The sequence below is a fragment of the Gracilinanus agilis genome, chromosome 1 (genome assembly GCF_016433145.1).
Source record: "Gracilinanus agilis isolate LMUSP501 chromosome 1, AgileGrace, whole genome shotgun sequence".
NCBI classification, from domain to species: domain Eukaryota; kingdom Metazoa; phylum Chordata; class Mammalia; order Didelphimorphia; family Didelphidae; genus Gracilinanus; species Gracilinanus agilis.
The window spans coordinates 788,199,851-788,211,988 of record NC_058130.1 but is presented as its reverse complement, the minus strand read 5'-3'; positions in this window follow the sequence as shown (position 1 = coordinate 788,211,988).

The window sequence follows — 12,138 nt, the reverse complement described above, 5'->3', positions numbered from 1 at the left end:
TTACTCATGATGATGGTGAAATAATGAGTCAGCAGTTTTGGTTAACATTTAAAAAGAAGATTAGCCCTCTACCTCCTATGTGACTTGTCTTGTTCTACAAACAAGATCATCCTTTCTCTTTTTCTCTGACCATCTGGTTATACACCAATGGTGGGTCTGTTAGGATTTAAGGAAAGTCCTGGGTAACAGGCTTAAAGTCAGGGCTATACAGATTTGATAGCACCCAAACTTTTTTTTTAAACCCTTGTACTTCAGTGTATTGTCTCATAGGTGAAAGAGTGGTAAGGGTGGGCAATGGGGGTCAAGTGACTTGCCCAGGGTCACACAGCTGGGAAGTGGCTGAGGCCGGGTTTGAACCTAGGACCTCCTGTCTCTAGGCCTGACTCTCACTCCACTGAGCTACCCAGCTGCCCCAGCACCCAAACTTTAATTTTCTTAGCTAATGTTTATAGTTTTTACAAAGTAAACTGTATCATTTGAGTATGAACTCAAAATTAATTGTGTTATAAAAGTAATCATGAAAGCTAATACTACTATAATCATAAAAGGTGATGGGGGTTTTATACTCTCACATACAAGGTCAAATATAATGATCCTAATAGGAAAACATATGAATTTAAGTGCAACTTCATTATAACTTATTTTAAGACAGTTCCATCAAATTTAGATTTATTCATATAAATGGTATCCTACAGAAGTTTCTCAAGAAATATTTATTATCTGCACCTTGAATGATAGGGACTTCTACTTTAAGATTAGTCTGCTGCCCCGGGTCTATGGATATTTACCTACTCAGTAGGAGGGTCTGAGTCCTGGACATGAAGGAGGGAAAGCTAGGTGTTGAAGAGATGGGCAAAGTAGAGCCCCACAGACGAGCATGGGTATTGTCCCAGGCAGATTTCAAGCCCTGGGGCAGAATTGAAGGTCTGAGAAAGAACAGGATCTAGGACCATCAGAAGGAAAGCTCTAAGAGTTTTTGTGACCAAGAGAAACTTCTCAGAAAGTGAAATGCTACCTGAGAAGACAGAATCCAAGAGGTCAAGGTGAGCATGGCATACATATTCCAAGTAGTTGAGACAGTTAAAGAAAAGGAAGAGTTACAAGATGGAGCATCTTGACCAATAATCATCCAGGAGGCCAGTATCTCTGGGTCAGAGACAGAGTAGAGAGGAATTCTTGGGGAAGAAACACCCAATTCCGAAGAAGAATCTCAGCTCAAGAATGGGAGACTCAAATTCTGTTTCATTTGTAAGAAAAGTATTTCATTTGAAGTAGTTTATGGTTGTATAATAACAGGTGGAAGAGTCTGGAGACTAATCATGTAGACTCAGGGCTGATGGACACGTCCACGGGCTAGTAGAGTAGCCTATGCCTCTGATTTTATAGAGTAGCAGCTCTGTTGTACATTGGCAGCTTCATTTAGGGAGTAGCAGCCACAACTGTAGAAGAGCAGTTTCACAGCTCTTTGGATTAGGGTTGGTGTATTTATGAGGGCCAGGGAGCCTGTCATCTCCCATTCCAGAGAAATCTTCAGCTTTTCTGAAAACCTTGAAACAGGGACATGGCCAAATTCAGGTGCAGGTGTGTTTTAGGGTGCGATGTCATAGGGAATAAGGGATTCCTCTGGAATACCAGAGCCCCAGTGTGCAGGCCCCTTAATCCACATTGTCCACCATGTCATCATTGTTCAATGTGGGAGAGGTCTCCCTGTCTTTCTGGAATGAGAACATGGGATGGGGGAAGTGGCACACTGGAGGACTGCTCCATGTAGTTAATGATATTACAGTTCTACGAACAATATGAGTACTTAATGAAGCCAACTGGGCACAAAACTGATGCCCAGTACAGAATATTACAGATTCCACACACAGAGTTGGTAACAACTATCTGCAATTCATGTTTGACTGATGCTGAAACTACATGTTTTGTAGTTGAAGTTTAACCAGTTTTAACTAGTGAGAAATGCCAGATTTTAGAGTCTGAAGGTCCCTTTCCTCACTACCCATCAGTGCCTGCTATGAGCTCACATCAGGGTGAAAGATAAAAAGTCTGGAAAGGGTGTTTGTGAATTCCCTAAGATGAAAGACGGCTTAGCAAGTAGAGGCAGGCAGAATCTTGAGGTCCTGACATGGGGTACTATTGGAGGAAAGGACCCATCCTGGGGCTTCAGAGGCTGGGCAGAGTGGGGCTCTTAGCTCTAGAAAGACCCACCCAGAGTGGGCTGGTTGTAAGTGAGACCCTTAGGAGCTGAGATCACTCTTCCTTTTGGAAACCATCTCTTCAGGTGCAGATCCCAGGTAAGTCTGCTCCAGGAACCAAGAAGGCACTAGACTTTTGCTGTCTCCCCTTTCCTTTGAGCCTCAATCTCCACTTCTTATCTCATGGTGAACATCTTCTGAGGCAATCTGGAACATGGCTCTCTCCTAGAACTAGATATTGGCTATTCACACTCACATTCACATCCCATATGCCACAGGACACCATCACTAATTTTGCCATTGAGTCCCACTTTCCCTTCACACATTGCCTATACCAGCTCAGGTGTCCTATATCCCACCCCCAGCTCTTGGTTAGAGGTTTGGTGATACTGCCCCCATCACAGGCCACTGGGAATTCACAATTTCTGAAATGGGGACAGGCATGCCTCATGATTTGGGCACTGTGAAAGAGAATTCTTTATTTTCTATCCTGAGTTGACACCAAGGTAAATACCTCACTAGATTTTGAAGGCAGGATTAACTCTCCTTTGTCTACCTTTTGATTGAATCAACACAAGCTTGAACTAGGTAGAGGAGCTGGCAAACCACTTAGTGAATCCACACCCCACTTAGTACTAGGTGAGAAGCCAGCGAGATACTTGGAGAGCTCTGCCCTTTTTTAACTCAATCATTCAGAAACTTGTGAATTCTTTTAAGAGTTCAAAGCCTCACAAACTGTTCAATCAGGAAATTGAACCTTTTTCATGAGAAATTGACCTTCAAAAGGTGAGAAGTTGATCCCACAGACACCTCCCTCTGGGCAGTGCTGGACAATTAGAAACTGATTGGCCCCTGTGAAGAGGGGAGGAGACAAGAAGTCAGCCCTGAACTCAGTCTGGAAGTTGGCCTTTGAGAAAATAGTCTGAAGAGATTGTCTTCTGGAGAGAACCTTCTGACGGGAGAGTCTTTGAGGGAGCAAGTGATCATGAGGATTATTCACTATATATCAGGTGGAATTTATAACAAGAATGCAAAGATGGTTTAATATTAGAAAAGCCATCCATATAATTGACCATATCAACAACCAGATCGACAGAAATCATATGATTATCTCAATAGATGCAGAAAAGGCCTTTGACAAAATACAACACTCATTCCTATTGAAAACACTAGAAAGTATAGGAATAGAAAGACCTTTCCTAAAAATAATAAACAATATGTATTTAAAACAATCAGCTAGCATCATCTGCAATGGGGACAAGTTAGAAGCCTTCCCAATAAGATCAGGAGTGAAACGAGGATGCCCATTATCACTTCTTTTATTCAATATTGTTCTAGAAAAGCTAGCAGTAGCAATTAGAGAAGAAAAAGAAATTGAAGGGATAAAAGTAGACATTGAGGAGACTAAATGATCACTCTTTACAGATGATATGATGGCATATTTAAAGAACCCCAGAAAATCAAATAAAAGACTAGGGGAAATAATTAAAAATTTAAGTAAAGTTGCATACAGTACAAGATAAATCCACATAAATCATCATTTTTACATATTTCCAACAAAACTCGGCAACAGGAGATAAGAAAAACTCCACTTAAAATCACTCTAGACATTATAAAATATTTAGGAATCTATCTCCCAAGACAAACACAGGAATTATGATGTGAACACAACTACAAAACACTTTTCACAATCAAAACCAGGTCTAAATATTGGGGAAAACATTAATTGCTAATGGAAAGGAGGAGCTAATATGATAAAAATGATTATCCTACCTAAATTAATTGACTTATTCAGTGCTATACCTATCAAAGTACCAAGAAACTTTTTTACTGAATTAGAAAAAGTATAACAAAGTTCATTTGGAAGAACAAAAGTTCAAGAATATCAAGAGAAATAATGAACAAAAATGTGAAGGATGGCGAGCTAGGGCAGTACCAGATCTTAAACATTACTCTAAAAATGTGGTCATCAAAACAATATGGTACTGGCTAAGAGACAGAAGGGACCATCAATGGAATAGACTAGGGGTAAGTGACCTCAACAAGCTAGTGTTTGATAAACCTGGAGACCCCAGATGTTTGGATAAGAACTCACTATTTGACAAAAACTGCTGGGAAGACTGTAAAATAGTATGGGGAAAGTAGGTTTCATTCAATATCTTACACTCTATACCCAGATAAATTCAAAATGGGTAAATTATGTAAATATAAAGAGTAAAATCATAAATAAATTAGTTGAACATAGATTAGTATACTTGTCAGATCTGTGGGAAAGGAAAGAATTTAAGACCAAGCAAGTGATAGAGAACATTGCAAAATGTAAAATGAATGACTTTGATTGTATCAAATTACAAAGGTTTTGTACAAACAAAACAAAAGCAACCAAAATTATAAGGAAAGCAATGAACCAGTAGAATATTTTCATAGCAAAACTCTCTGAAAAAGGTTTAATTTCCTCAATATATCAGGAACTAAGTCAAATTGACAAAAAATCAAGCCATTCCCCAACTGACAAATGGCCAAAGGATAGGCATTTTCACATGATGAAATCAAAACTATCAATAAGCACATGAAAAAGTGTTTTAAATCCCTCCTGATTAGAGGAATGCAAATTAAAACAGTTCTGAGGTACCACCTCACACTTAGCAGATTGGACAATATGACAGCAAAGGAAATTGATAAATGTTGGAGAGGATGTGGCAAAATTGGGACACTAATACATTGCTGGTGGAGTTGTGAATTGGTCCAACCATTCTGGAGGGCAATTTCGAACTCTGCACAAAGGGTTTTAAATGACTTGTTAGCCCTTTGATCTAGTCATAGCACTTCTGGGTTTGTACCCCAAAGAGATGATAAGGCAAAAGACTTGTACAAAAATATTTATAGTTGTGCTCTTTGTGGTGGCCCAAAATTGGAAAATGAGGTGATGTCCATCGATTGGGGAATGGCTGAATAAATTGTGGCACATGTTGGTGATGGAATATTATTGTGCTGAAAGGAATAAATAAATGGAGGAATCCCTTGTGAACTAGAACAACCTCCCTAAATGGATGCAGAGTGAAAGGAGCAGAACCAGGAGAATGTTGTACACAGTCTGTTGCACTGTAGCATGATCAGATGTAACTAACTTTGCTACTAGCAGCAATACAATGACCCAAGACAATCAAGAGGAACTTGTGAGAAAGAACACTATCTACATCCAGAGAAGAACTGTGGGAGCCGAAAAACAGAAGAAAAAAATATGCTCAATCACGTAGTGAGATGGGGATTTGATCAGGGTTTTCATGTTAAAGGATCTTCTACTGCAAATACGAATAATATAGAAATAGATTTTGAATAGTGATACATTTATAATCCAGTGGAACTGCTTGTTAGCTTTGGGAATGGGGAGGAAAGAGTGGGATGGGGGAGGCAGTCATGAAACATGTAACCATGGAAAAATATTCTAAATAACAATTGGGGAAAAAAGAACCTCAGATTCTGCTCCCCCCATAAGAAAAGTAGACAGGGATAGAGAGGTGGAGGTGTCCCTCTTTGATGGGGGAATGCGATAGTTAAGGGAGTCTAAGTGGAGAAGAGGATCAGGAAGGGGGCAAACAGAGAATATCCCTCACAGAACCATGGACTGGAGGTGGAATTACTAGGAATCCTAGACCCAAGGAGATGAGAGAGGGCTGGGGCAGGAGTTTGGATCTTGTTTTTTTTTTATTTTTTTTAAACCCTTAACTTCTGTATATTGACTTATAGGTGGAAGATTGGTAAGGGTAGGCAATGGGGGTCAAGTGACTTGCCCAGGGTCACACAGCTGGGAAGTGTCTGAGGCCGGATTTGAACCTCGGACCTCCTGTCTCTAGGCTTGGCTCTCAAACCACTGAGCTACCCAGCTGCCCCCTTGGGTCTTGTTTTTATAGTTATTTGTGTTGGGGGACGGAAGGGAAACAGACCAGCTTCTCTCTGTGCCACCTTGTGATGAGTTCATTGAGATACCAAATCATTTCCAAGTTACTGTTATAACTTCAAAGTCATCATGCCAAAGGCATGAAACTCTTCTGGTGTGCTACTTGTCTGGAGCTGATGGTTCCTGACTAGATTACATCTGTAATTTAGAGATCAGAGGATCGTAGACCTTGACCAGCACTAACTACCCTGATAGTTTCTCCTAATTAGGCACACATCACTAGGATATGAATTATAACAAATATATGAAACAATTTGTAAATTGTGCTCCTTTGGTCTTTGGCATGATTTGTAGGTGACTTCCAGGTTCCCCTTATAATAATTTTCCATGTTAAAACATTCTTATTGACCAGGAGATGGAGTAGCCAGAGGGACCAGAAGGAGACAAAATTTTTAGACAATCCATGCCCTGTTCTCCTGTCCTCTATCATGCACCACCACATCTAGACAATGATCTAACCAAAATTATAGCCCAAAAAAACCCAACCGCAACAACAACAACAACAAAAAAAAACATGGCAGAAAAGTACAGGCCAACTACCACCCATCTAGTGTACTGTGTTCTGAGTCTGAGGACAGAACAACTTTGAGATGCTGGGACCCTACCTAAGTCAACAGCAGAGCTCCCCATGCCTAACTTACCCTTGAAGTCTCAGGTTCTGGCACTGGCCTGCAGTGAGGTCCCCAAATCTCTGACATTTGGCCTATTTAAGTCTGTGGTGAGGTTTCTGGACCCAGGGCAAAGCATCTCACAGGGCTCTGAGCTCTTTTATCCATCAGCAGTCCCTAGAGGAGGCAGAATCAGCAGCTTCCAGAGCTCTCAGCCTATAGGCCATAATACTACCATGGAACCTTGATTTGCATTTCCTCTTTCAGGTTTTTCCATTTTTTTGTTAAACCTTTTATTTCTTTCCTTAATGCCTCCACTGAGTCACTGTTCTCCTCATCTCTTTTATTATGTCCATTAAAGACATAACTGCTATGCTTCTCAATTCTTCAAGGTCCATATTAGTCCTGTTTGGGCAGTTGGTCTTAAAATAAACGTTGACCACTTTACAACAGTCTTCTACAAACTGTCTCCTTATTTGCCTGACATCCCTTTCTCTAGAAAGATTCATATCTATATATCTACCTCCCATATCTTATAAGGAAAAGATGAGTTAGGTTTTGCAGGGGGCAGAAGCATGGGATAGCAGAGTAAAGATTCTGGAATTCTGCAGGAAGGGTTAAGGTGTTAGGAAGAGACAGTTGGGTCTTTGGGGCTCTCTGTCTCAAGATATCTGGGAGTGTAACTGCTTGTCCTTGATGACCGATCCTATCCTGATTCTATCCTGATTCCCACCCTGATTTCCCATCCTACCTCTGCTTGCTGTTATTTTCTGTGTTTCCTATTGATCTTGAACATCTGCCTATCTGAATGTATCATTAGGTCTGAGGTCCTTTGGATCCAGGATCTTCCCTTGGGCCCTGCCTACCTGCCATTTGACCACTACCTCTAATGCCACCTAAGGGTGGGGGAGGTTAGTGCAGATTTAGGTAGAGCAGGGACTGGGGTTTTCTTAAGGTCAGAGAGGTGGGGATTAGTGTAGAGAAACCACTCTGAAGAATCTCCTAGTGGAGACATTAGATCTTTTGGGGGCATTAGTTATAAAGTTAGCTTTAGGGTTATCCCATAACCGTTTTACCTATTCTCCTTAATTAAACCTACTTTCCTATTTCACTGAATGGTCTGTGCATGTAGTCTTAGATCAGGCTCTGCCTGGCTGGGTTTTGTTGGCCTTCCCAATCCACAGATAATCTTCTGAAACTGGCCCAACACAATCCATCCCTTCACATCCCCAAATTCCCAGGACTAGAGATTAGTAATAGTAAGAGCAGGAGTTGAGGTAGTTTGAGTAGGAGCAGAAATGTGTAAGGCAGGATGAGACAGAGACTGAGCAGACTCAGATCATGAAGGAATCTGGGGAATCTGGGATTACTCAAACTTTTCTCAAAGTTTTTTATACAAGTCTTGAGATCCCTCAAACTATCCTCCAGCTTCTTCTCAAGGTGAACCTGTAGGTCATTCAAGATATTTTCCAGTTGTTTCTTTTCAAGGTGAACTTTGAGATCAATTGAGCTCTTGTTCTATTTTTTTTCTTGAGGAGGAATAGGCAAACTGTAAGATGTCCTACTAATATAAGTACAGCCAGGAACAGTGCTAAATAAAGCCAACATGAAGTGTTCTCTAGGACCAGAAACCATTTTAGGTAGACAAGAAACAGCATTTTCCCAGTTTGGGTTATGCTGTCTCAATCACCTATTTATTTTTAATCTAAAATTGCTTGCAATTCTACTTTCTGTCAGTAAGGGGTGCAGCCTTAGTATGTAACGTCTAGGGATTAGAGTTAGGGCAGGGTCTTATAGAGACTTAAGAGGAAAAAAAATTGGTATAAGTGCAGGCATGCCCCAGTCAACTAGCCTTGGCTAAGAGGGGTATTAAGAGTTTCCCCCTTTCTCTTCTCTCCTAGGTGTTAAACACCAGGGACCACATGCTTGCACCACATGGACAGGAAGCCAATTCTCTGAGATGGCCTGGAGTGGGGCAAAAAGTGTTTGTTGGGATTTTTGCTCTTAGCGGATCTCAAAGCTTTTCAGGATTAAAAGAATAGTTTTAGTTGCTCCTACTTCCTCTGACTGCTCTCCCTAGTATTCTACTTCCCACTTAAGCTAGTGCTAGAGACAAGGTGGGGTTTGGAAACGCCTTAAAAAAGAATTCTAGGCTGTGAGATGGAAGCTTATCAAGAGGGTGATAGCATCCCCCCTCCCCCCCCCCCCCCCCAGTGAAAGACCTTCAAGGAAAACACAGCTCATTCAGCTGTTTTAATGTCTTACACTTTTGAGCAACAAACAGAGCAAAAGCTGTAATAAACTCCAGAATTAGCTACTTCAGAATTGACTTAGGGATAGTTTTTTTAAAAAGTAAAAAGTGGAGAAAATTATTAAAAGATTGAAGGAATTTGTGAAAACCTTTGTGGTTCACCAATTAATATAATATAAGAATAAATTGGTTTGACAAAGATGAGAGTTGTAAAATAATAGTGTGTGAAAATTCCCTGTACAAAATCAAGATGCTTCCCCATAACTGGTCATTTAAGTTGTTGTTCAGAATAACTGATCTTCTAAAATCTCACTCACTCCCCTGGATACTGCTTCTAAGAACTTCTCCCTCTGACAGCCATGGTGACTCCCCTGTCTTCAAATAGCAGATCACATCTAATTTGGGAACTGAAAGTCCTGCTCATGGTAAGGGTTAGAGAAAGGGATGCATATTTCTATTAAGATCAGGAGAATGGACCACAGTGTGTGTCAGTTCTTCAAAAGAAAATAACTTCAGTTTCTGAAGTAGAGATTTCATCTAAAATACATAGAGAATTTTGTCAAACATGGAAGAAGAATATTAACTACTCACCAAGGATATGAACAGTTTTTGCATGAAAAAGTCAAAGTCATGTATAAGCATATGAAAAATACTCTTGATCATGACTGATTAGAGAAATACAAATCAAAGCAACTCTGGGATACCATTTCATATCTATCCAATTCTAATATGATAAAAAAGCAAAATGAGAAATGTTGGAGGGGATGTAGAAGAATGTTAGTGGAATTGTGAACTGATCCAAACATTTTGGAGAGAAATCTGGAATCATGCCCAGAGAGTTCTAAGAAAACATTTAGACCCAGTAATGCCACTGTTGAATCTATTTCCCAAGTATATCAGGATAAAAGGAAGAAAGCCCATATGCTCCAAAATATTTATGGCAGTTTTCTTTGTGGTGGTAAAGAATTGTCAATTAACTAGCAATTAATGAGATGTCCATCAATTGGAGCATGGCTGAACAAGCTATAACATATTATTGTGATGGAATGCTACTGTGCCATAAAAAATGATGAACAGATTATATTTTTACTTGTTTAAGCAATATTTATTTTTATTAATGTATTTGTTTGTAGGTTACATTAAAATTCTCAGGTATCTCATTCCCTCCCTACCCTCTGGTACCATAGAAGTCATCATGCAGCCAAAAAATAAATGTATATATAAATTATATCTTTCTTGTTTCTAATTATAACTTCTTTCAAATTGGAGGTGGTCATTTACAAGTTATTCTTCAAATATTAGTTCTGTAGCCGTGTATATGTTCTACTCATTCCACTCTTCAATATTTCATGTAGGTTTTTCCAAATTAAAAAAAAACCAAACATCTGTTTGGGGTGGGGTGGGGATGCAGCTAGATAGCTCAGTGGATAGAAAACTAGGCCTAGAGATGAGAGGTCCTGAGTTCAAATTTGACCTCAGACATTTCCTAGCTGGCCAAGTCACTTGGGCCTTGGGCAAGTCACTCAATCCCCATTGCCTAGGCCTTACTGCTCTTCAACCTTAGAACTAATACACAATATTGATTCTAAGATGGAAAGTAAATTTTTGTTTTAAACTAATCTCGTTTCTCCACACAGTAGTGTTGCATTACAATCATATACCACAACATTTTCAGCCATTCCCCAATTGATGGACATCCCCTTGTAATGCAAAAGATGCAATTTTTGCTCTTGCAGGGAGCCAACTGAAAACTTCTGGCAGTTAGAAGCCTTAGAATTCTGAGAGAAATGGAGTTGGTCCCTGAGGCTTGAACAGAGCAAAAGGACTAACTAGAGCTCTGCTCTGGCTTTCCGCTTTTGCTTTTGGCCTGTGCTTTGTCTCTGGACAATTTGAACCTAGATAATTTCTCTGGACCTCTCTCTGACCTTCTCCTTATTATTTACCTGTTTCCTTTCTGTTTTTCCTGGGGCTCTGGGAGGCAGGGTGGCTTTTGGGTTTTTAGCGAAAAGACTTTGTGGGTTTAGTTTCCCCAATAGGCAAGTAAGACATCCTTGAATTCAAACTATCCCTTTAGTATCCCCTCTACTTTAAGAGCAGCCAAATCTTCCCTGGCTGAGAGAAACCAGCCCTTCTCTCAGTCTAACCCATTCCTGTGACCTTCCCCCATCTTGAGTTTCTCCCTAGCGGTTGTCAGAAACCCCAAACCCCTCTCTCCTTCCTGACCATCCCTGAACATTAATAAATCCCTTAGTTACCTAATCAAACTCTCTGGAGAATCATTGTGTTGAAGAATTAGGGAAGGGTTGAAGGGGAAGGAATTATTCTCTTTTATTTCTTAAGGGAAACTGGAGGCATCCATCTTGGGAGGAAGTAGTTGCCCAATGCTTCCTCCTGAATCCTGTCAGTTTCATTGACAGGGAGGATCCTTGAGGTTCCTCCTTTGAGGTCTTGAGAAACTGACAAGAAAGCCCTCAAGTCAGATTCAAACAACTTGTGACTGGCCCTATTCCTTGTGTCTGTAATAATACCTTTCCTGCGTGGAAGTGTTCAGCCTATTTCCCCTCAGTATCCTCTGTCTCTAGCTTGGGTGCCTAGTCTATGTTAGCTGCCTCTCTTGAACACCTCACCCTGTACCCTTATCATCCTAAGATGGCCTTTGTCCATTCCTCCCTAAAGTCAGCCATCCCTTTCATTCCTCTCCTATCACCATAATCACCTTTTACCCCTCCGTCACTCAGCAAGGGAAAGAGAGTACCCCCCAACTTTAGTGTCCCTCTTTTATCCATAACTCCCTCAATTGCCAGGTCCTTGCTAATGCAAAGAGAATTGTTTTAAATATTTTGGAATGCATAGGTTCTTTTCCTTTCCTTTTTATCTCCTTGAGAAAGTGACTCAATAGTGCTGTTGTTGCACTTAAAGGTATACATGTTTTATAACTCTCTAGGCATAATTCTAAATTGTTCTCCAGAATGGCTGGGTCAGTTTGCAGTTCCACCAACAATGTATTCATCTCTCAAGCAGGTTAATTTTTTTAATGGAAATATCTACATGAAATTATGAAAATTAAAATGAGTAGAACGAAGGGAATCTTATGTACAGCTACAGAATTAATGTTTGAATGAT